Here is a 21,923-nt window from a genome sequence, read left to right as displayed (position 1 = left end):
GTGATAGGATTCTGGGAAAGGTCCTTTCCTTCGCTTCTGAATAAATCCTCTCCCTGAGTTCAGGTTTAGTTTGCAGTCATTGTTGTTGTTTTCGCAGCTGTGCTGTGAGTCACGGCCTGTCTGGGTTCTCTGACGGATGACACTGCCTTGTGCTAACGCTAACGCTCGCTAACAGGGTGTTTTGTGAGATGTGATCCAATCACAGCACTTGGAGCTCCTTCTATACGGGACGGGACAGGAGAAGTAGTGTTGTGTCCTTGAGCAAAGGCACGTTCTCATCCCAAACAAGTCAGATAGGTTTTCATGTATAGATTAGGATCATGAGTTTGTCAGTCCTGGTCTACTCAGGTTAGCTTACCTACTTGTTATAGCTCACTGTTTACATTCCAATCAGAATGACACCTGGAGACTTGTACACTCCCTTCAGAATGACACCTGGAGGCTTGTACACTCCTATCAGAATGACACCTGGAGGCTTGTACACTCCAATCAGAATGACACCTGGAGGCTTGTACACTCCTATCAAAATGACACCTGGAGGCTTGTACACTCCTATCAGAATGACACCTGGAGGCTTGTACACTCCAATCAGAATGACACCTGGAGGCTTGTACACTCCATTCAGAATGACGCCTGGAGGCTTGTACACACCAATCAGAATGACACCAGGAGCCTTGTACACTCCTATCAGAATGACACCTGGAGGCTTGTACACTCCTATCAGAATGACACCTGGAGGCTTGTACACTCCCTTCAGAATGACACCTGGAGGCTTGTACACGCCCTTCAGAATGACACCTGGAGGCTTGTACACTCCAATCAGAATGACACCTGGAGGCTTGCAAAAATCTTATTGACTAAAATGATACAGTACTGCTGGCTGGTGGAGTAGGCTAGCTAGCAGTGGCTGCGTTGTTGACTTTGAACGTGTAGCTGGCTAGGTAACCTTCAGAATGACACCTGGAGGCTTGTACACTCCAATCAGAATGACACCTGGAGGCTTGTACATTCCTATCAGAATGACACCTGGAGGCTTGTACACTCCTATCAGAATGACACCTGGAGGCTTGTACACTCCTATCAGAATGACACCTGGAGGCTTGTACACTCCAATCAGAATGACACCTGGAGGCTTGTACACTCCAATCAGAATGACACCTGGAGGCTTGTACACTCCTTTCAGAATGACACCTGGAGGCTTGTACACTCCCTTCAGAATGACACCTGGAGGCTTGTACACTCCATTCAGAATGACACCTGGAGGCTTGTACACTCCATTCAGAATGACACCTGGAGGCTTGTACACTCCTATCAGAATGACACCTGGAGGCTTGTACACTCCAATCAGAATGACACCTGGAGGCTTGTACACTCCTATCAGAATGACGCCTGGAGGCTTGTACACACCAATCAGAATGACACCTGGAGGCTTGTACACTCCAATCAGAATGACACCTGGAGGCTTGTACACTCCTATCAGAATGACACCTGGAGGCATGTACATTCCTATCAGAATGACACCTGGAGGCTTGTACACTCCCTTCAGAATGACACCTGGAGGCTTGTACACTCCATTCAGAATGACACCTGGAGGCTTGTACACTCCTATCAGAATGACGCCTGGAGGCTTGTACACTCCAATCAGAATGACACCTGGAGGCTTGTACACTCCTATCAGAATGACACCTGGAGGCTTGTACACTCCATTAAGAATGTCACCTGGAGGCTTGTACACTCCTATCAGAATGACGCCTGGAGGCTTGTACACTCCAATCAGAATGACACCTGGAGGCTTGTACACTCCAATCAGAATGACACCTGGAGGCTTGTACATTCCTATCAGAATGACACCTGGAGGCTTGTACACTCCTATCGGAATGACACCTGGAGGCTTGTACACTCCTATCAGAATGACACCTGGAGGCTTGTACACTCCAATCAGAATGACACCTGGAGGCTTGTACACTCCAATCAGAATGACACCTGGAGGCTTGTACACTCCCTTCAGAATGACACCTGGAGGCTTGTACACTCCCTTCAGAATGACACCTGGAGGCTTGTACACTCCTATCAGAATGACACCTGGAGGCTTGTACACTCCTATCAGAATGACACCTGGAGGCTTGTACACTCCATTCAGAATGACACCTGGAGGCTTGTACACTCCATTCAGAATGACACCTGGAGGCTTGTACACTCCTATCAGAATGACACCTGGAGGCTTGTACACTCCAATCAGAATGACACCTGGAGGCTTGTACACTCCTATCAGAATGACGCCTGGAGGCTTGTACACACCAATCAGAATGACACCTGGAGGCTTGTACACTCCAATCAGAATGACACCTGGAGGCTTGTACACTCCTATCAGAATGACACCTGGAGGCATGTACACTCCTATCAGAATGACACCTGGAGGCTTGTACACTCCCTTCAGAATGACACCTGGAGGCTTGTACACTCCATTCAGAATGACACCTGGAGGCTTGTACACTCCAATCAGAATGACACCTGGAGGCTTGTACACTCCTATCAAAATGACACCTGGAGGCTTGTACACTCCTATCAGAATGACACCTGGAGGCTTGTACACTCCAATCAGAATGACACCTGGAGGCTTGTACACTCCATTCAGAATGACGCCTGGAGGCTTGTACACACCAATCAGAATGACACCAGGAGCCTTGTACACTCCTATCAGAATGACACCTGGAGGCTTGTACACTCCTATCAGAATGACACCTGGAGGCTTGTACACTCCTAACAGAATGACACCTGGAGGCTTGTACACTCCCTTCAGAATGACACCTGGAGGCTTGTACACTCCCATCAGAATGACACCTGGAGGCTTGTACACTCCTATCAGAATGACACCTGGAGGCTTGTACACTCCAATCAGAATGACACCTGGAGGCTTGTACACTCCATTCAGAATGACACCTAGAGGCTTGTACACTCCAATCAGAATGACACCTGGAGGCTTGTACACTCCCTTCAGAATGACACCTGGAGGCTTGTACACTCCATTCAGAATGACACCTGGAGGCTTGTACACTCCTATCAGAATGACACCTGGAGGCTTGTACACTCCTATCAGAATGACACCTGGAGGTTTGTACACTCCTATCAGAATGACACCTGGAGGCTTGTACACTCCAATCAGAATGACACCTGGAGGCTTGTACACTCCAATCAGAATGACACCTGGAGGCTTGTACACTCCTATCAGAATGACACCTGGAGGCTTGTACACTCCAATCAGAATGACACCTGGAGGCTTGTACACTCCAATCAGAATGACACCTGGAGGCTTGTACACTCCTATCAGAATGACAGCTGGAGGCTTGTACACTCCTATCAGAATGACAGCTGGAGGCTTGTACACTCCTATCAGAATGACACCTGGAGGCTTGTACACTCCATTCAGAATGACACCTGGAGGCTTGTACACTCCTATCAGAATGACGCCTGGAGGCTTTTACACTCCAATCAGAATGACACCTGGAGGCTTGTACACTCCAATAAGAATGACACCTGGAGGCTTGTACACTCCAATCAGAATGACACCTGGAGGCTTGTACACTCCTTTCAGAATGACACCTGGAGGCTTTTACACTCCTATCAGAATGACACCTGGAGGCTTGTACACTCCAGTCAGAATGACACCTGGAGGCTGGTACACTCCTATCAGAATGACACCTGGAGGCTTGTACACTCTTATCAGAATGACACCTGGAGGCTTGTACACTCCCTTCAGAACGACACCTGGAGGCTTGTACACTCCTATCAAAATGACACCTGGAGGCTTGTACACTCCTATCAGAATGACACCGGGAGAATTGTACACTCCAATCAGAATGACACCTGGAGGCTTGTACACTCCTATCAAAATGACACCTGGAGGCTTGTACACTCCTATCAGAATGACACCTGGAGGCTTGTACACTCCAATCAGAATGACACCTGGAGGCTTGTACACTCCATTCAGAATGACGCCTGGAGGCTTGTACACACCAATCAGAATGACACCAGGAGCCTTGTACACTCCTATCAGAATGACACCTGGAGGCTTGTACACTCCTATCAGAATGACACCTGGAGGCTTGTACACTCCTAACAGAATGACACCTGGAGGCTTGTACACTCCCTTCAGAATGACACCTGGAGGCTTGTACACTCCCATCAGAATGACACCTGGAGGCTTGTACACTCCTATCAGAATGACACCTGGAGGCTTGTACACTCCAATCAGAATGACACCTAGAGGCTTGTACACTCCCTTCAGAATGACACCTGGAGGCTTGTACACTCCCTTCAGAATGACACCTGGAGGCTTGTACACTCCTATCAGAATGACACCTGGAGGTTTGTACACTCCTATCAGAATGACACCTGGAGGCTTGTACACTCCAATCAGAATGACACCTGGAGGCTTGTACACTCCAATCAGAATGACACCTGGAGGCTTGTACACTCCTATCAGAATGACACCTGGAGGCTTGTACACTCCTATCAGAATGACACCTGGAGGCTTGTACACTCCAATCAGAATGACACCTGGAGGCTTGTACACTCCAATCAGAATGACACCTGGAGGCTTGTACACTCCTATCAGAATGACAGCTGGAGGCTTGTACACTCCTATCAGAATGACAGCTGGAGGCTTGTACACTCCTATCAGAATGACACCTGGAGGCTTGTACACTCCATTCAGAATGACACCTGGAGGCTTGTACACTCCTATCAGAATGACGCCTGGAGGCTTTTACACTCCAATCAGAATGACACCTGGAGGCTTGTACACTCCAATAAGAATGACACCTGGAGGCTCGTACACTCCAATCAGAATGACACCTGGAGGCTTGTACACTCCTTTCAGAATGACACCTGGAGGCTTTTACACTCCTATCAGAATGACACCTGGAGGCTTGTACACTCCAGTCAGAATGACACCTGGAGGCTTGTACACTCCTATCAGAATGACACCTGGAGGCTTGTACACTCTTATCAGAATGACACCTGGAGGCTTGTACACTCCCTTCAGAACGACACCTGGAGGCTTGTACACTCCTATCAAAATGACACCTGGAGGCTTGTACAGTCCTATCAGAATGACACCGGGAGAATTGTACACTCCAATCAGAATGACACCTGGAGGCTTGTACATTCTTATCAGAATGACACCTGGAGGCTTGTACACTCCTATCAGAATGACACCTGGAGGCTTGTACACTCCAGTCAGAATGACACCTGGAGGCTTGTACACTCCTATCAGAATGACACCTGGAGGCTTGTACACTCTTATCAGAATGACACCTGGAGGCTTGTACACTCCCTTCAGAATGACACCTGGAGGCTTGTACACTCCCATCAAAATGACACCTGGAGGCTTGTACACTCCTATCAGAATGACACCTGGAGGCTTGTACACTCCAATCAGAATGACACCTGGAGGCTTGTACATTCTTATCAGAATGACTCCTGGAGGTTTGTACACTCCTATCAGAATGACACCTGGAGGCTTGTACACTCCATTCAGAATGACACCTGGAGGCTTGTACACTCTTATCAGAATGACACCTGGAGGCTTCCTCTAGGGCAAAACAGTCAACCCTGAGGTCCTCTCACTGAGAAAGCAACTCACAGAACTCTACTTTTACAATCAGTGGAATGTCATGAAGTCTTCATTGCTCATAGCGAAATCAAAGTCTCATCTGGTGGGAATGTGCTGAGATGGAGTTGATGTTTAAAATGTGTTTTCCTTCTCTATATTCCCTACAGGAGGGTGTTGTGATGGCCACAATGAGCTCAGGACCAAGGCCTTTGCTAAATTGTAAAGATAATGGAAGCCTGACCTAAGGGGACTCCTCCACTTCATTATCCCCGACCGGATCTCTGTGAGTCTTACATCCTATGTCCCATCTCTCACTGGGACACACAGACACACATCCTCTATCACCACATATACACACATCCTGCATCCCATCTCTCACACACATAGCGCCTAAAGAATGTATTCCTGCCCCTTGACTTATTCCACATTTTGTTGCGTTACAGACAGAACTCAACGTTGATTAAAACAACATTTTCTCACTCATCTACACTCAATACCGCATAATGACAAAGTGAAAAACTTTTTTTAGAAAAGTTTACACATTTATCAAAAATGAGTTACAGAAATATCAAATTTACGTAAGCATTCACATCCCTGAGTCAGTATATGTTAGAATCACTTTTGGCAGTGATTACAGCCGTGAGTCTTTCTGGGTAAGACTCTAAAAGGATTGCACACCTGAACTGTACAATATTTGAACATACTTCTTAAAAAAATTATTCAAGCTCTGTCAAGTTGGTCGTTGATCATTGCTAGACAGCCATTTTCAGGTCTTGACATATATTTTCAGGACGATTTAAGTCAAAACTGTAACTAGGCTACTCAAAACATTCAATGTCGTCTTGGTAAGCAACTCCAATGTATATTTGGCCTTTTGATTTAGATTGAATTAATCTCCCAGTGTCTGGTGGAAAGCAGACTGAACCAGGTTTTCCTCTAGGATTTTGCCTGTGCTTAGCTCCATTGCGTATCTTTGTTATCCTGAAAAAGACCCTAATCCTTAACAATTACAAGCATACCCATAACATGATGCAGCCACCACTACACTTGAAAATATGGAGAGTGGTACTCAGTAATGTGTTGTATTGGATTTGCCCCGAACATAACATTTTGTATTCAGGACAAAAAGTTAATTGCTTTTCCACATTTTGTGAAGTATCACTTTAGTGACTTGGTTCAAACAGGATGCATATTTTGGAATATCTGTATTCTGTACAGGCTTCCTTCTTTTCACTTTGTCGATTAGGTTAGTATTGTGGAGTAATTACAATGTTGTTAATCCATTCTCAGTTTTCTCCCATCACAGTCATTAAATTCTGTAACTGTTTTCAAAATCACCATTGGCCTCATGGTGAAATCCCTGAGTGGTTTCCTTCCTCTCCGGCAACTGAGTTAGGTAGAACGCATTTGTAGTGACTGGGTGTATTGATACACCATCCAAAGTGTAATTAATGACTTCACCATGCTCAAAGAATTATTCAATGTCTGTTTTTTTTTACCCATCTACCAATAGGGTACCTTCTTTGTGAGGAGTGGGAAAACCTCCCTGGTCTTTGTGGTTAAATCTGTGTTTGAAATGTACTGCTCAACTGAGGGACCTTACAGATAATTGTACTATATGTGTGGGGTACAGAGGTAAGGTAGTCATTAAAAAAGTATGTTAAACACTATTATTGCACACAGAGTGAGTCCATGCAACTTATTATGTGACTTGTTAAGCAAATATTTACTCCTGAACTTATTTAGGCTTGCCATAACAAAGGGGTTGAATACTTATTGACTCATGACATTTCAGCTTTTCATTTTTAATTCATTTGAAAACATTAAAACATAATTCCACTTCAACATTATGGGGTATTGTGTGTAGGCCAGTGACACATCTCAATTTAATCCATTTTAAATTCAGGCTGTAACACAACAAAATGTGGAAAAAGTAAAGCGGTGTCAATACTTTCTGAAGGCACTGTGTGCACGCATTCACACACGCACTCATGCGAACACATACACCTCTATCCAATCTTCTATCCCTTTAGAATAGCTTCCATCTCATTAGGCTGTCTGACCACTGGGATCACAGGCAGCAGATATAAATAGTGTCAGAGGAGAGGCAGAATCCAGACCTCTGTGTGTACGCCAAGAGGAATCTCCTTTTTAATGCAGCCTCGTAATGCTGCTCGCGCTTGGAGATGGCTTTCCAGGAAGCTATGTATAATCCAGTTGGCGGACAGCAAATCACCAGGGATTGCCTTTTATTGAAGGTTAATATTTCAGTGTTGAGCATCAGGCCCACTTTGCTCTCTAAAAGTCTACATGTGTAGGAGTATATATATTGTATTATGTTATATTATTATTAGTATTGTATATACTATAAGGAGTAGTCTGTCCTCTTAGGAATCTTAGGACAGTCATAAACTGGCTCATAAACTGGCCCCAAAATGTCAGCAATAGAATACACTCTACTCTGTGTCTTGTGGAAAAAGGGATTGGTTGTTGCTTTTTTGTCTAGGAAATAGTGACTCTGGAGATTTGTCAAACTACTTTTGACATCAAAGCTGAGAAGAATGCTAAACATTGGATAAACCTCTTTGTCAGTGCTAGCTGTAACTTCAAGGATATGCACTTCGAACTGAAATGTCTTCTTGTCCTCAACAGCGTTCTGATGGAGGCCGAGGAATACAATACTAATGTTGAATTTACGATCCGGAGCTGCTTCTTTGGGGAACTGCAGCAACAGACATTCAAGCCACAACAAAAAGAGCTTGAAACCTCGTCAATAGAGGTCCAATATTTATTCACTTTAATTATTGGTCTCGTAAACACCATTTGTTACTTTATCTGTGCTTATTAGGTTAAACAGCAGTCATTGATTCAGGGAACTGGTGGGGTTTGTTCCAAACCAATTGGTGGCTTTTGAAACCCACACACTCCTGATCAGCGTTTTTTATTAAAGGCTGGGCATTGAATATGATATATTCCCTACAGGTGTGCTGTCTTAATTTGGCCACTCTATTGTCGCGGAGAAGTGTCCTGTGCAGCAAGAAATACAAACCCCTACAAAAATGTCTAGGCTAAGCCCTGTCTAAGCCGGGGTACAGGGAGTTCTACTAAGTTATATGGAAATGTATAAGAAGGTCATACCAAGGATCATTTAGCTATTTGATTTTGAATTTTAACACCCCTTGAAGTATAAAAAAATATATATTGACTAATGATTTGATTAAATATTTTATTTGGCTATTAGCAAATACAAACGCATTGAATAACAGATTCCCTACATGGAACAACAGATGGTCCCAAAAATGTAAAGGAAGTTTGTTCTGAAGTTACAGTTTTTTTACATGTATACTACCGTTCAGAAGTTTGGGGTCACTTACAAATGCCATTGTTTTTGAAAGAAAATGACATTTTTTTTGTCCATTAAAACCTCACTAGGTTAGGGGGCAGCATTTGGAATTTTGGATGAAAAGTGCGCCCAAAGTAAACTGCCTGCTACTCAGGTCCAGAAGCTAGGATATGCATAGAATTGGTATATTTGGATAGAAAACACTCTAAAGTTTCCAAAACTGTTAGAATAATGTCTGTGAGTATAACAGAACTGATATGGCAGGCGAAAACCTGAAGAAAATCCATCCAGGAAGTGCTATTATTTTGAAATGTCTGTTTTTCCATTGAAAGCCTATCCACCATACAAAGACTTATGATGCAGTTCACTTTAGGCATTGTTTCAGGCTTTTACTCTGAAAAAAGAGGGAGAAACACCATCCTCAATGAGAGGACAGTGGAAATTTCCAGACATGAGTCCTACGTGTGACCGGGACTGTGCCTTTCTTGTTTTTCCTTTTCTATTGATGAAGCAATTGTCCGGTTGAAATAGGATAGATTATTTATGACAAAAACAACCTGAGGATTGATTATAAAATTCGTTTGACATGTTTCTATTAACTTTTATGGTACGTTTTTGATTTTTCGTCTGTCTGTTGTGACCGCGCTTTGTTCTAATGGATTACTGAACAAAACGGACCAACAAAATGGAGGTTTTTGAATATAAAGAGGGACTTTATCAAACAAAAATAACATTTATTGTATAACATGGAGTCTTGGGAGTGCAATCATATGAAGATCATCAAAGATAAATGATACATTTTATCGCTATTTCTGACTTTTGTTACTCCTCTTCTTGGCTGCTAACTGTTTGTAATGATTTGTCTGCTGGGCAGACAAAATAACATCAAATTGATCATACAGTGTAGACATTGTTAATGTTGTAAATGGCTATTGTAACTGGAAACGTCTGATTTTTTTATGGAATATCTACAGTTGAAGTCAGAAGTTTACATACACCTTACCCAAATACATTTAAACTCAGTTTTTCACAATTCCTGACATTTAATCCTAGTAAACATTCCCTATCGTAGGTCAGTTAGGATCACCACTTTATTTTAAGAATGTGAAATGTCAGAATAATAGTAGAGAGAATGATTTATTTCAGCTTTTATTTCTTTCATCACATTCCCAGTGGGTCATAAGTTTACATACACTCAATTAGTATTTGGTAGCATTGTCTTTAAATTGTTTAACCCCTGTGCGGCCTCCGTCCCGTATGACTCCTTTATGTTCCAAGAGCTTGTTCTTGTTAGCGCGTCTGAAGGCTGATCCAAATGCTTCGTCGGCCACGGAACAGCCATTTCGAGAAAATGCTTTTTTTCCCCATTTAGGTTCGTTCAAACATGTCAAACATTGTATAACATAAATCTTCAGGGCGTTTTTCAACAAGGGAGCCAATAAGATTCGAGGGGGGCGATTGCATTGTGTTTCAAAACGTTTCGAAAGGGGAGGGTAACCAGGGGCGCCGGCGTCATAATGGTGATGGCCCTCTCCGTGTGACCACGTTCCACAGCGTCTCATTCATTCAATTTTAACAGTAGAAGGCTCAAACCAATTTGTGAAGACTGGGGACATCTAGTGGAAGCAACAGGAAGTGCTCAATGAACCATAGCTCACGGTGTGATTAATAGGCAAAGGGATGAAGTTGAGTTCGCAATTCAGAATTCCACTTCCTGTTTCCATCTGTCTCGTGGTTTTGACTGCCATATGAGTTCTGTTATACTCACAGACACCATTCAAACAGTTTTAGAAACTTTAGGGTGTTTTCTATCCACAAGTATTAATTATAAGCATATCCTAGCTTCTGAGTTTGAGTAGGAGGCCGTTTAAAATGGGCACAAATTTTTTTCAAAAATCGCTTTAGCGCCCCCTATCCTAGGGGAACGCCAAGAGGTTAACTTGGGTCAAAAGTTTTGGGTGGCCTTCCACAAGCTTCCACAATAATTTGGGTGAATTTTGGCCCATTCCTCCTGACAGAGCTGGTGTAACTGAGTCAGGTTTGTAGGCCTCCTTGCTCGTACACACTTTTTCACTTATGCCCACAAATTTTCAGGTGGATTGAGATGTGTGCTTTGTGATGGCCACTGCAATACCTTGACTTTGTTGTCCTTAAGCCATTTTGACACAACTTTGGAAATATGCTTGGGGTCATTGTCGATTTGGAAGACCCATTTGCAACAAAGCTTTAACTTCCTGACTGATGTCTTGAGATGTTGCTTCAATATATCCACTTAATTTTCCTTCCTCGTGATGCGATTTTGTGAAGTGCACCAGTCCCTCCTGCAGCAAAGCACCCCCACAACATGATGCTGCCACCCCCGTGCTTCACGGTTGGGATGGTGTTCTTCGGCTTGCAAGCCTCCCCCTTTTTCCTCCAAACATAATGATGGTCATTACAGCCAAACAGTTCTATTTTTGTTTCATCAGACCAGAGGACATTTCTCCAAAAAGTACAAACTTTGTCCCCATGTGCTGTTGCAAACCGTGGTCTGGCATTTTTATGGTGGTTTTGGAGCAGTGGCTTTTTCCTTGCTGAGCGGCCTTTCAGGTTATGTCGATATAGGACTCGTTTTACTGTGGATATAGATACTTTTGTACCTGTTTCCTCCAGCATCTTCACACGGTCCTTTGCTGTTGTTCTGAGATTGATTTGCACTTTTCGCACCAAAGTACGTTCATCTCTAGGAGACGGAAAACGTCTCCTTCCTGAGCAAATGACAGCTGCGCGGTCCCATGGTGTTTATACTTGCGTACTATTGTTTGTACAGATGAACGTGGTACCTTCAGGCGTTTGGAAATTGCTCCCAAGGCTGAACCAGACTTGTGGAGGTCTCCAATTTTTTTCTGAGGTCTTGGATGATTTCTATTGATTTTCCCATGATGTCAAGCAAAGAGGCACAGAGTTTGAAGGTAGGCCTTGAAATACATCCACGGGTACACCTCTAATTGATGATGTCAATTAGCGTATCAGAAGCTTCTAAAGCCGTGACATAATTTTCTGTAATTTTCCAAGCTGTTTAAAGGTACATTTAACTTAGTGTATGTAAACTTCTGACCAACTGGAATTGTGATACAGTGAATTATAAGTGAAATAATCTGTCTGTAAACAATTGTTGGAAAAATTACTTTTGTCATGCACAAAGTAGATGTCCTAACCGACTTGCCAAAACTATAGTTTGTTAACAAGAAATTTGTGGAGTGGTTGAAAAACGAGTTTTAATGACTCCAACGTAAGTTTGTGTAAACTTCTGACTTCAACTGTATGTAGGCATATGCTAAACGGAGTGAATACAGTAGTGTACTAAACAACCAAAGATTTCAAGACTAAAGGCTGATTTATACTACGTCTATCGACATGTCTGTAGACAGTTGTCAGTAACATCATGAACATTCTATTGTTGTCCGACATCAAACTTGTCATTGTTTTTATGAAAAAGAATAAACACAAAAACGACAGATTGCATGACATCCGCAGCCTGGTGGTCCAAAATGGTATAACATGCCTATTTTACCACCAGTAAACCCATCCATTTAAAAATGAATTAGTATGTGACCCTGTTTCAGGAAACTAGATGTATGTTGCGGGTCACTACTGCATAGGAGAGCCATTTGAACGTAAACTTTGATTTTATCAAAATGCGTTAACCTCTCTGGGCTAGGCGGGACGAATTCGTCCCACCTACGTAACAGCCAGTTGAATCCTGTGGCGCGATTTTTAAAACCTTTGAAATGCTATTACTTCAATTTCTCAAACATATGACTATTTTACAGCTATTTAAAGACAAGACTCTCGTTAATCTAACCACACTGTCTGATTTCAAAAAGGCTTTACAACGAAAGCAAAACATTAGATTATGTCAGCAGAGTACCAAGCCAGAAATAATCAGACACCCATTTTTCAAGCTAGCATATAATGTCACAAAAACCCAGAAGACAGCTAAATGCAGCACTAACCTTTGATGATCTTCATCAGATGACAACCCTAGGACATTATGTTATACAATACATGCATGTTTTGTTCAATCAAGTTCATATTTATATCAAAAACCAGCTTTATACATTAGCATGTGACGTTCAGAACTAGCAAACTTCCGGGGAATTCGCTAACAATTTACTAAATTACTCACGATAAACGTTCACAAAAAGCATAACAATTATTTTAAGAATTATAGATACTGAACTCCTCTATGCACTCGATATGTCCGATTTTATAATACCTTTTTGGTGAAAGCACATTTTGCAATATTCTAAGTACATAGCCCAGGCATCACGGGCTAGCTATTTAGACACCCGGCAAGTTTAGCACTCACCAATATCAGCTTTACTATTATAAAAGTTTGATTACCTTTTGTTGTCTTCGTCAGAATGCACTCCCAGGACTGCTACTTCAATAACAAATGTTGGTTTGGTCCAAAATAATCCATCGTTATATCCGAATAGCGGCGTTTTGTTCGCACGTCCCAGACACTATCTGAAATGGTAAATCAGGGTCGCGCGCATGGCGCAATTTGTGACAAAAAAAATCTAAATATTCCATTACCGTACTTCGAAGCATGTCAACGGCTGTTTAAAATAAATTTTTATGCCATTTTTCTCGTAAAAAAGCGATCATATTCCGACCGGGAATGTCCATTTAGCTAAACAGAGGAAAGAAAACACAGCTTTCGGTCGACGCGGGCACGAGCCTGAGTCTCACAGTACTGTAACCAGCCACTACCCAAACGCGCTACTTTTTTTCAGCCAGAGCCTGCAAAGCCACGATTCCGCTTTTTGCCGCCTTCTGAGAACCTATGGCAGCCGTAGGAAGTGTCACGGGATAGCTAAAATCCTCACTCTTCGATAAACAGAGACAAGAAGAACGACACCTTGTCAGACAGGCCACTTCCTGTACAGAATCTCTCAGGTTTTTGCCTGCCATATGAGTTCTGTTATACTCACAGACACCATTCAAACAGTTTTAGAAACTTTAGGGTGTTTTCTATCCATATGTAATAAGTATATGCATATTCTAGTTACTGGGTAGGAGTGGTAACCAGATTAAATCGGGTACGTTTTTTATCCGGCGGTGTAAATACTGCCCCCTAGCCCTAACAAGTTAATTGGCAGAAATGCCTTCACGAACTTATGAACTTTCATGTGCCTTAATAACAAACTTTGATGTCATCTGTAAATACAAATACAATTGTTAAATTACAAGCCTAGTTGGTTTAGCCACAGAAAAATGCTGCAACCTTCTCGCAAGTCATGATTGGCTGAGATAATGAGTAGGCTGGACATTCTGAGAGATTAGTTTGGATTGGTCTGCCAGCTTCTGTCTATTTGAGCTGGTCAGTATGTCTAGGTAATCCTATCTAACGTTACTTTTTAAAAAACATATTGTGTATTAAAACTGCACAAGTGTTGCTCTCCCATTTTGGAGGAACGAGTTTTTAAATCAGTGGATTTTGAGTATGATAGCTAAGGAGATGGAGAAACCACCTGTCTCCGGATTACATCTTCAAACTAAGGGCAACCATGGCATCCAACAGGAGATGCGTCCATCCATGTATACAGGTAAGATGGTCTAGTTAGCTACATTTTCAGATATTACACGTTTCTAATTTTGACAGAAAGAGCCATTTGCTTGGCTAGCTATAGCTTAATTTTAGCTAGCTAACATTGAACCTGGTTGGTTAGTAACCTGCAGATTCATGCAGGGTAGTAATGTCATGAGTTGGGATTATGGTTCATTGTTTAGCTAGCTAGCTAACGTTCGCTGGCTGGCTCTCTAGCTAACGTTACATGTATGATGTTATTATTCGTATCGCAGAGCCATTTACTTGGCTAGCTATAGCCTAATGTTAGCTAGCTAACATTGAACCTGGTTGGTTAGCCACCTGCAGATTCATGCAGGGTAGTAACGTCATGAGTTGGGATTATGGTTCATTGTTTACCTAGCTAGCAAAGCTGTCATCAAGGCAAAGGGTGGTTACTTTTGAAGAATCTCAAATCTCAAATATATTTTTATTTGTTAAACACTTTTTTTGGTTACTACATGATTCCATTTCTATTATTTCATAGTTTTGATGTATTCACTATTATTCTACAATGTAGAAAATAGTAAAAATAAAGAAAAACCCTGGAATGAGTAGGTGTGTCCAAACTTTTGACTGGTATGGACGTATATACAGTACATTATTTTTGAACTGGTCCCAGGGGACCTTCAGATGAGTCTGAAGCAAAACAGTTTGCAGGCCAAACTGTTAGGACGGTACAGCCGATTTTGTGAGAAGAGCAATTTTCGTGAATGTCTCATTGTCTGACAAACACCGCTATAGCTCTGTCATCTTTCACCGCATCCATCAAAAAAAAAACATATCTCTAGCTTAAACTGATGGATTTTTATGTCGATTTTTTTTGTTATGCTAATTCAATTTCAAATCTAGGGGGTTAATTATTATACACATAATAATTCACATGTCCTTTTGCTGCAGGATTATTTTCCTGCTGTGAGAAACTGGTCAAATGAAGATGTCCATGTTGTAGCAAAGCATTCTGAAGCAAAGCTCTGGTTTCTGGTCATTGTTTTAAAGAATGAGATGCAGCACAGTAGACGTGGTCTAATTCACTTGGCAGCAAATTCTATTTCGCCACCTGACTAATTACTAACAGCGTTCTTTCTATCTCTCCATCTATCTCCATCTCTCGCCATGGAATAGGTTCAAGATCATTTAGATCTCAACATGTGTAAGTCAAAGCATTTGGCTCTGGATAAAGTGAGAAATACCTACCAGATGTGGCTGCTAGGAGGCAGAAACTCACATCAGCTTCCCTCCATGTGCTTAAGATTCTGCACTTTTTTAGTCTTGCATGATGGCCCATCGCAAAAGCAGTCAATATTATAGCACATTAGTCACTAATGGGAAAGCAGAATCCTCCTTTCAAGATGGGCTAAAGAGGAACACGGTCATTGGCTTGTCATTAGTTGAAAAAGAACTGTGTTCAAGGAATGTTCTGCATATTTATTCAGATAAAATCCAAATAGATGAGTGTGTTGATGAGCAGTGGAGGGTTTTAAGGTGTGAATGAATCGAAAGCCTCCATACATACTGCTCTTTGTTGCAGTGTATGGAACATTCAAATGTTAGATAAATATAGATCATTATGGAAAAAGGTTAGGCCTAAAGTTGATTTGAAAGATCAATGTAATTTTTTAAAGAAAACATTTACTCCCTCAAATTGTCTTGGTTTTAGAGTTTTTTGCAAAGTGATTCGTCAAAAGCGGAAACACGTCTGTGCAGTTTACATGTTTATCACTCATGTATCTTTTGAACTTAACGTTTTGCAAGAATAGGGAGGTACACAATTAAAGAAGATACAATGTCTCTACTCCATAAAGCCTTATAATCCAGTGCTATCCAATTCATTATAACTTCATCAAGCTCTCAATTTACATAAATGCAGCTGAATTCTTCACCCGTATCACAGAGCTAATGAGTGTGGCAGGTGCACTAGGTTGTAATTATAGGAAATATCTTATTGCAATAATATTCTGTCAGAGTGAATTATCTTAAATGTAGTTGAAAGTCCTACACTTCTACAATGGGCTCCCATGTTTTCACACTTATTTGTCCATGTGTCTGTCAAGCTAACCCAGTCAGTCTGTCTGTCAAGCTAACCCAGTCAGTCTGTCTGTCAAGCTAACCCAGTCAGTCTGTCTGTCAAGCTAACCCAGTCAGTCTGTCTGGGAGGTGTCTGTGTTGTCTGTGTCTGTTGGAGCTAGTGTAACAAATTACTTGTGTTATGGATAGCTAATCTTGGTTAGCCCAGAAGTAAAATCTTGCGTAATTTGGTCAGCTGCGTGATTAACTTCTTGGTCTATACTCGTTAGAAATTGAGAGTTCCGATCTGTGTGGGCACACGTGTGAAGCACTCGACACAAAGCAGTTTAAGCACTGCCTTCACCCAATCCTGATACATCCATATCCAGTGACGATAACCCAAAGACTGGAACTACTGCAGCTCGTTATCTCACGCATCGCATTCTTTGGTCTAAACGCAGGGAGATTAATGGACAGTTTATGTAGTGTAGCTCAGTTGGTAGAGCATGGTGCTTGCAACGCCAGGGTGGTGGGTTTGATTCCCAGGGGGGACCAGTACGAAAAAAGTATGAAAATGTATACACTCACCACTGTAAATCGCTCTGGATAAGAGTGTTTGCTACTTGACGTAAATGTAGTTCTTAGGTTTTATTGTTTTGTACCTCTTAACTTATTATAATCAATAAGACAGCTATTTCCTGTCTTACATCACCATACTCAGTATGCATTAGTCATATTTATTATATCTCTCTTTGGCACTCGGATCCCCTCCCCTGCATCCCGTATGACTGTCCTATGGATACGGCTGAAAACAATATTCCCTTTGCAGGGCATTCGTCATATTCATATTAAGATTCCACTTGGCTATAAGAGGAATCTGAGTTTCTAGTACTGCTGCTCTGACAATCTATGTCAAAGCCATCGAATACAAAGCATTAGATGATGAGGACTTACGTTGAGGATGTCTATCGCAGTGGTGTTACATAGATGGATGGCTCTTATGCGTTCCCCAAACAGTGTGTATGCTGCAGGGCTAGAGCTGTATTATTGGAAGCCGGAACTCGTTATGCAATAAATCCTAACCGCACTGTACAAGGGACTTATTTGACCACTGCATGTACAGTAATTCCATATCCATCATATTCTCAGAATTCCTGTAGCTATTTACAAAGTGTACATAGAATTTCTGTGTTAGAGCTGATTGGAGTGTGTTGCCATGTGTAAACTGATCAGAATGTGTGTGTGTGTGTGTGTGTGTGTGTGTGTGTGTGTGTGTGTGTGTGTGTGTGTGTGTGTCCTGTGTGTCCTCCAGGTTAACCATTCCCTCTGGTGTGGTGGTCAGAGACGTGCAGGCTGTGATTGATGGGTGGCGCCCTGTGAGTGAACCTATGGCAGTGAAACCACACAATACAGGTAAGTAGCACCGAGCAGTGCACAGGTGTTTGGAATCCACTTACCTCACACACCTACAGCAGAGCCAATCCCTGCGGGCCTTAACCTTACTGGTACGAAAACAAAGTTCTCTAGAGGAAAAACAAAGGTTGAGAAATCATTTAAAGGCTTTCGCTTCTAAAGAAGAAAGAATTGGGAAAGGAAGTGTTTGGGTGGAATGAGGTGGTACGAGGCTGGACTGATGATTGTTGTTTGTGTTGGCGTGGCTGAGTGAGGAGTGTTGAGGAGTATTGGACACATACTGTAGAAGCATGCAGGTTCCCTAGGGTTTATGATTTCTCTCAGACTAACCCCTGGGTGCCCTTAAGACAAGGGGGAGGAAAGGCTCCAGCTCCTGCAGCCTCCTGGTTATTGAAAGTCAGCAGGCATTCTTTCTCAAGGATTACGGTGGATTTTGACCCTGACCACATCAAATCAAATCTATAACCCCCTGGGGGTGCAGGAGCTGACCAAGGTCAGGACAGTCTGCCATTAAATGCATGAAGCTGAAAATCAAGAATTTTAAGATACTTTTTGTTATTGAGCACAGACCTCGAAAAAGTTGGTTGGAGGTCAGGTCAATTCTGGTGTTTGGATATAAGTTAAGTTTGAGTCTGTGTTGTGTTGTGCGCGGAAATATGTTGAAGATTTAAACATGCCTTCTGTTTTGCTACCCAGGTACAGCCAAAGGTTTTCAAAAGTATTGTGTCCCTACTGTATATGCCTTGCCAGAATGATTTGTTTCATTTTCACAGAAAAACCTAAATTAAAACTTTTTAAATTTTGCACAATTATCTCTTCAAGTGAATAGAAAAACAGCAGGAGGAATTTCAAGCCCTTATCCCTTTACCCTAAACCGGGTGCTGCTGAATCGAAGTTCACCAATCATTGCTGCTTTCAACATCGAAGTAAATGAATAGTCTACTACCGCTACACTGGGGACTTATTGCTTGATATGTTACAGTAAACTACACTCTTTCGCTGTATCTTTTCAGCAGCAAGACTTTTTCTCTGTTCTTGATATGGCTTCTGTTGTGAACACAGCTCCAGCTGCCCAGGTCCGTGGTGTGAGAAGGACGTACCTCTCTGACACGGCCACCACGGGTAGCCTTGCATTATGAGTCTCAGTAAGGCTTCCTCTGGCGGGAGTGGAGGATAAGATCTCTGGTTGTGAATTGGGAAATTGTGACAGCTGATACTGAGAGGTAAAATATGGGCAGTATGTAGAAGCATAACCGACGGCAGCCATTTTGAATCTGCTATAGCCTAACTGTGCCCAGCTGTGTCCTGTGTTTTCCATGTAGACCAAATAAATCAATCAACAATGCGGGGTAAAAACAATACAGTGGACCATGCAGTAGGGGAGGATCCATGTTTTATTACACCTGTCTTGTTGCCAATAAAAGGTGATATGCCATCTTAATCAGAGTTGGACAGAGAAGGGAGGAGAAAGGAGATGTATGATGTTAGAATCCCGCCCAGTCCGTGAAACTACATCCGCCAGGATTTGAGAGGAGGAATCCCGTCTAATTTCATGGGCAGTTCTAAGATTGATACACTCTGCTTCGGTGGTTTCTCTGTCTCTTTGAGGATAAGGGACTGAGAAAGTCAAGCACACTAACTCCTCTCCTGCAGGACATTTTATCGCATGGCTGTTAAAGCAATCCGCAACTCATTGCAATAAAACTTCTCTGTCCCTTTAAAATCAAATTGATTGCTTCAAAAGACTGTCATTTTATAAGACAGAAGAACTCATTGTAAAGTATTTTTAGACGGAAACTGGGATTACTGTAAAACTCTAAAATCATATAATGTACATAATATCTATTTGCTTCTACAGCGTTTTGGGCTATTTGCTCAGACAAAGAAAATCCACTTTCACAGAAAGAAAAGTGCAGGGTTAGGATTGTACTCTTATTATAATGATGCCATAACTCCTACACAACAATGACTGAGATAAAGCCTTGCATAATCCAATAAGAATAGATTTGACAACAGTTTGTTTGTCTGAGGATACTCATTCCTCTCTTTTCTAAGAGAACATCATGTTGTGTGTTTGTGAATGTGTGTTTTTAATTTTACTATCCTTGTGGGGGACCAGAAGTCCTCACAAGGATATTAAAACAAGGAAAGGGGCTATTTTAGGCTTAGGGGTTAGGGTTTGGGTTTAAGGTTAGGGTTAGGGAAAATAGGATTTTGAATGGGAATTAATTGTTTGGTCCCCACAAGGATAGTAAAACAAATGTGTGTGTGTGTGTATATATGTGCGTGCGTGCGTGCGCTTGCCTGCGTGCCTTTGTGCGCGTGCATGTGTGTGTGTGTGGGCACTAGATGTGCGTGTCTGACAGTACAGGCTATTCCATCCTATCTTTTCTAAGAGAGTAGGAGGATAACATGATGTTATTAGCTGCTAGAGGAGCCAGCTGAATGAGGCACTAGCACAAGGTTAATGGGTATTACATCTGAGGGTACAAATACGAATGACTCTCTTGACAAACAGAAATGATTTATTGCATGGACATAATTGTGCTGGATCATTTCACTCGTCACAGCCAGGGAATAGAAACCATTTTCCTCTATTCTCTATCATTTGAGGACAATTTGAAACAATGAAATGTATATCTTTTTTTACATTATTGTAAGTAAAATTCTACGTCTGTGTTAAAGAGTCTGAATGCTACTACATAGTGTAAACAGCAGTGTTAAAGAGTCTGAATGCTACTACATAGTGTAAACAGCAGTGTTAAAGAGTCTGAATGCTACTACATAGTGTAAACAGCAGTGTTAAAGAGTCTGAATGCTACAACATAGTGTAAACAGCAGTGTTAAAGAGTCTGAATGTTACTACATAGTGTAAACAGCAGTGATAAAGAGTCTGAATGCTACTACATAGTGTAAACAGCAGTGTTAGCTTCTCTAGGGCCAGTGGGACGATTTCGTCCCACCTACGTAACAGCCAGTGGAATCCCGTGGCGCGTTATTCAAATACCTTAGAAATGCTATTACTTCAATTTCTCAAACATATGACTATTTTACACCATTTTAAAGACAAGACTCTCGTTAGTCTAACCACACTGTCCGATTTCAAAAAGGCTTTACAACGAAAGCAAAACATTAGATTATGTCAGCAGAGTACCCAGCCAGAAATAATCAGACACCCATTTTTCAAGCTAGCATATAATGTCACATCAACCCAAATCACAGCTAAATGCAGCACTAACCTTTGATGATCTTCATCAGATGACAATCTTAGGACATTATGTTATACAATACATGCATGTTTTGTTCAATCAAGTTCATATTTATATAAAAAACCAGCTTTTTACATTAGCATGTGACGTTCAGAACTAGCATACCCCCCGCAAACTTCCGGTGAATTTACTAAATTACTCACGATAAACGTTCACAAAAAACATAACAATTATTTTAAGAATTATAGATACAGAACTCCTCTATGCACTCGCTATGTCCGATTTTAAAATAGCTTTTCGGTGAAAGCACATTTTGCAATATTCTAAGTAGATAGCCCGGCATCACAGGGCTAGCTATTTAGACACCCAACAAGTTTAGCCCTCACCAAAGTCAGATTTACTATAAGAAAAATGTTATTACCTTTGCTGTTCTTCGTCAGAATGCACTCCCAGGACTTCTACTTCAATAACAAATGTTGGTTTGGTTCCAAATAATCCATAGTTATATCCAAATAGCGGCGTTTTGTTCGTTCGTTCAAGACACTATCCGAAAGGGTAAAGAAGGGTGACGCACACGACGCGTTTCGTGACAAAACATTTCTAAATATTCCATTACCGTACTTCGAAGCATGTCAACCGCTGTTTAAAATCAATTTTTATGCCATTTTTCTCGTAAAAAAGCGATAATATTCCGACCGGGAAATCGTGTTTTAGTACGAAGAG

The 21,923-nt window shown here is 41.8% G+C and overlaps 1 protein-coding gene across 1 annotated transcript in view; it reads left to right on the top strand.

Annotated features, from left to right (window-relative positions):
- LOC106608176 (leucine-rich repeat and fibronectin type-III domain-containing protein 2-like) overlaps nt 1-21,923 on the top strand; it is a 190,225-nt gene that overhangs the window by 77,341 nt on the left and 90,961 nt on the right. Inside the window, exons 2-3 of the mRNA XM_014205961.3 lie at nt 5,782-5,897; nt 17,891-17,991. The gene's annotated coding sequence lies outside the window, so the exon portion shown is untranslated. The remainder of the gene's footprint in view (nt 1-5,781; nt 5,898-17,890; nt 17,992-21,923) is intronic.

Source organism: Salmo salar, chromosome 06 (assembly GCF_965601325.2).
Source record: "Salmo salar chromosome 06, fSalSal1, whole genome shotgun sequence".
Classification (NCBI taxonomy): Eukaryota; Metazoa; Chordata; class Actinopteri; order Salmoniformes; family Salmonidae; genus Salmo; species Salmo salar.
Note: the sequence above shows the minus strand (reverse complement) of the source record. Positions and strands in the feature narration are given on the sequence as shown.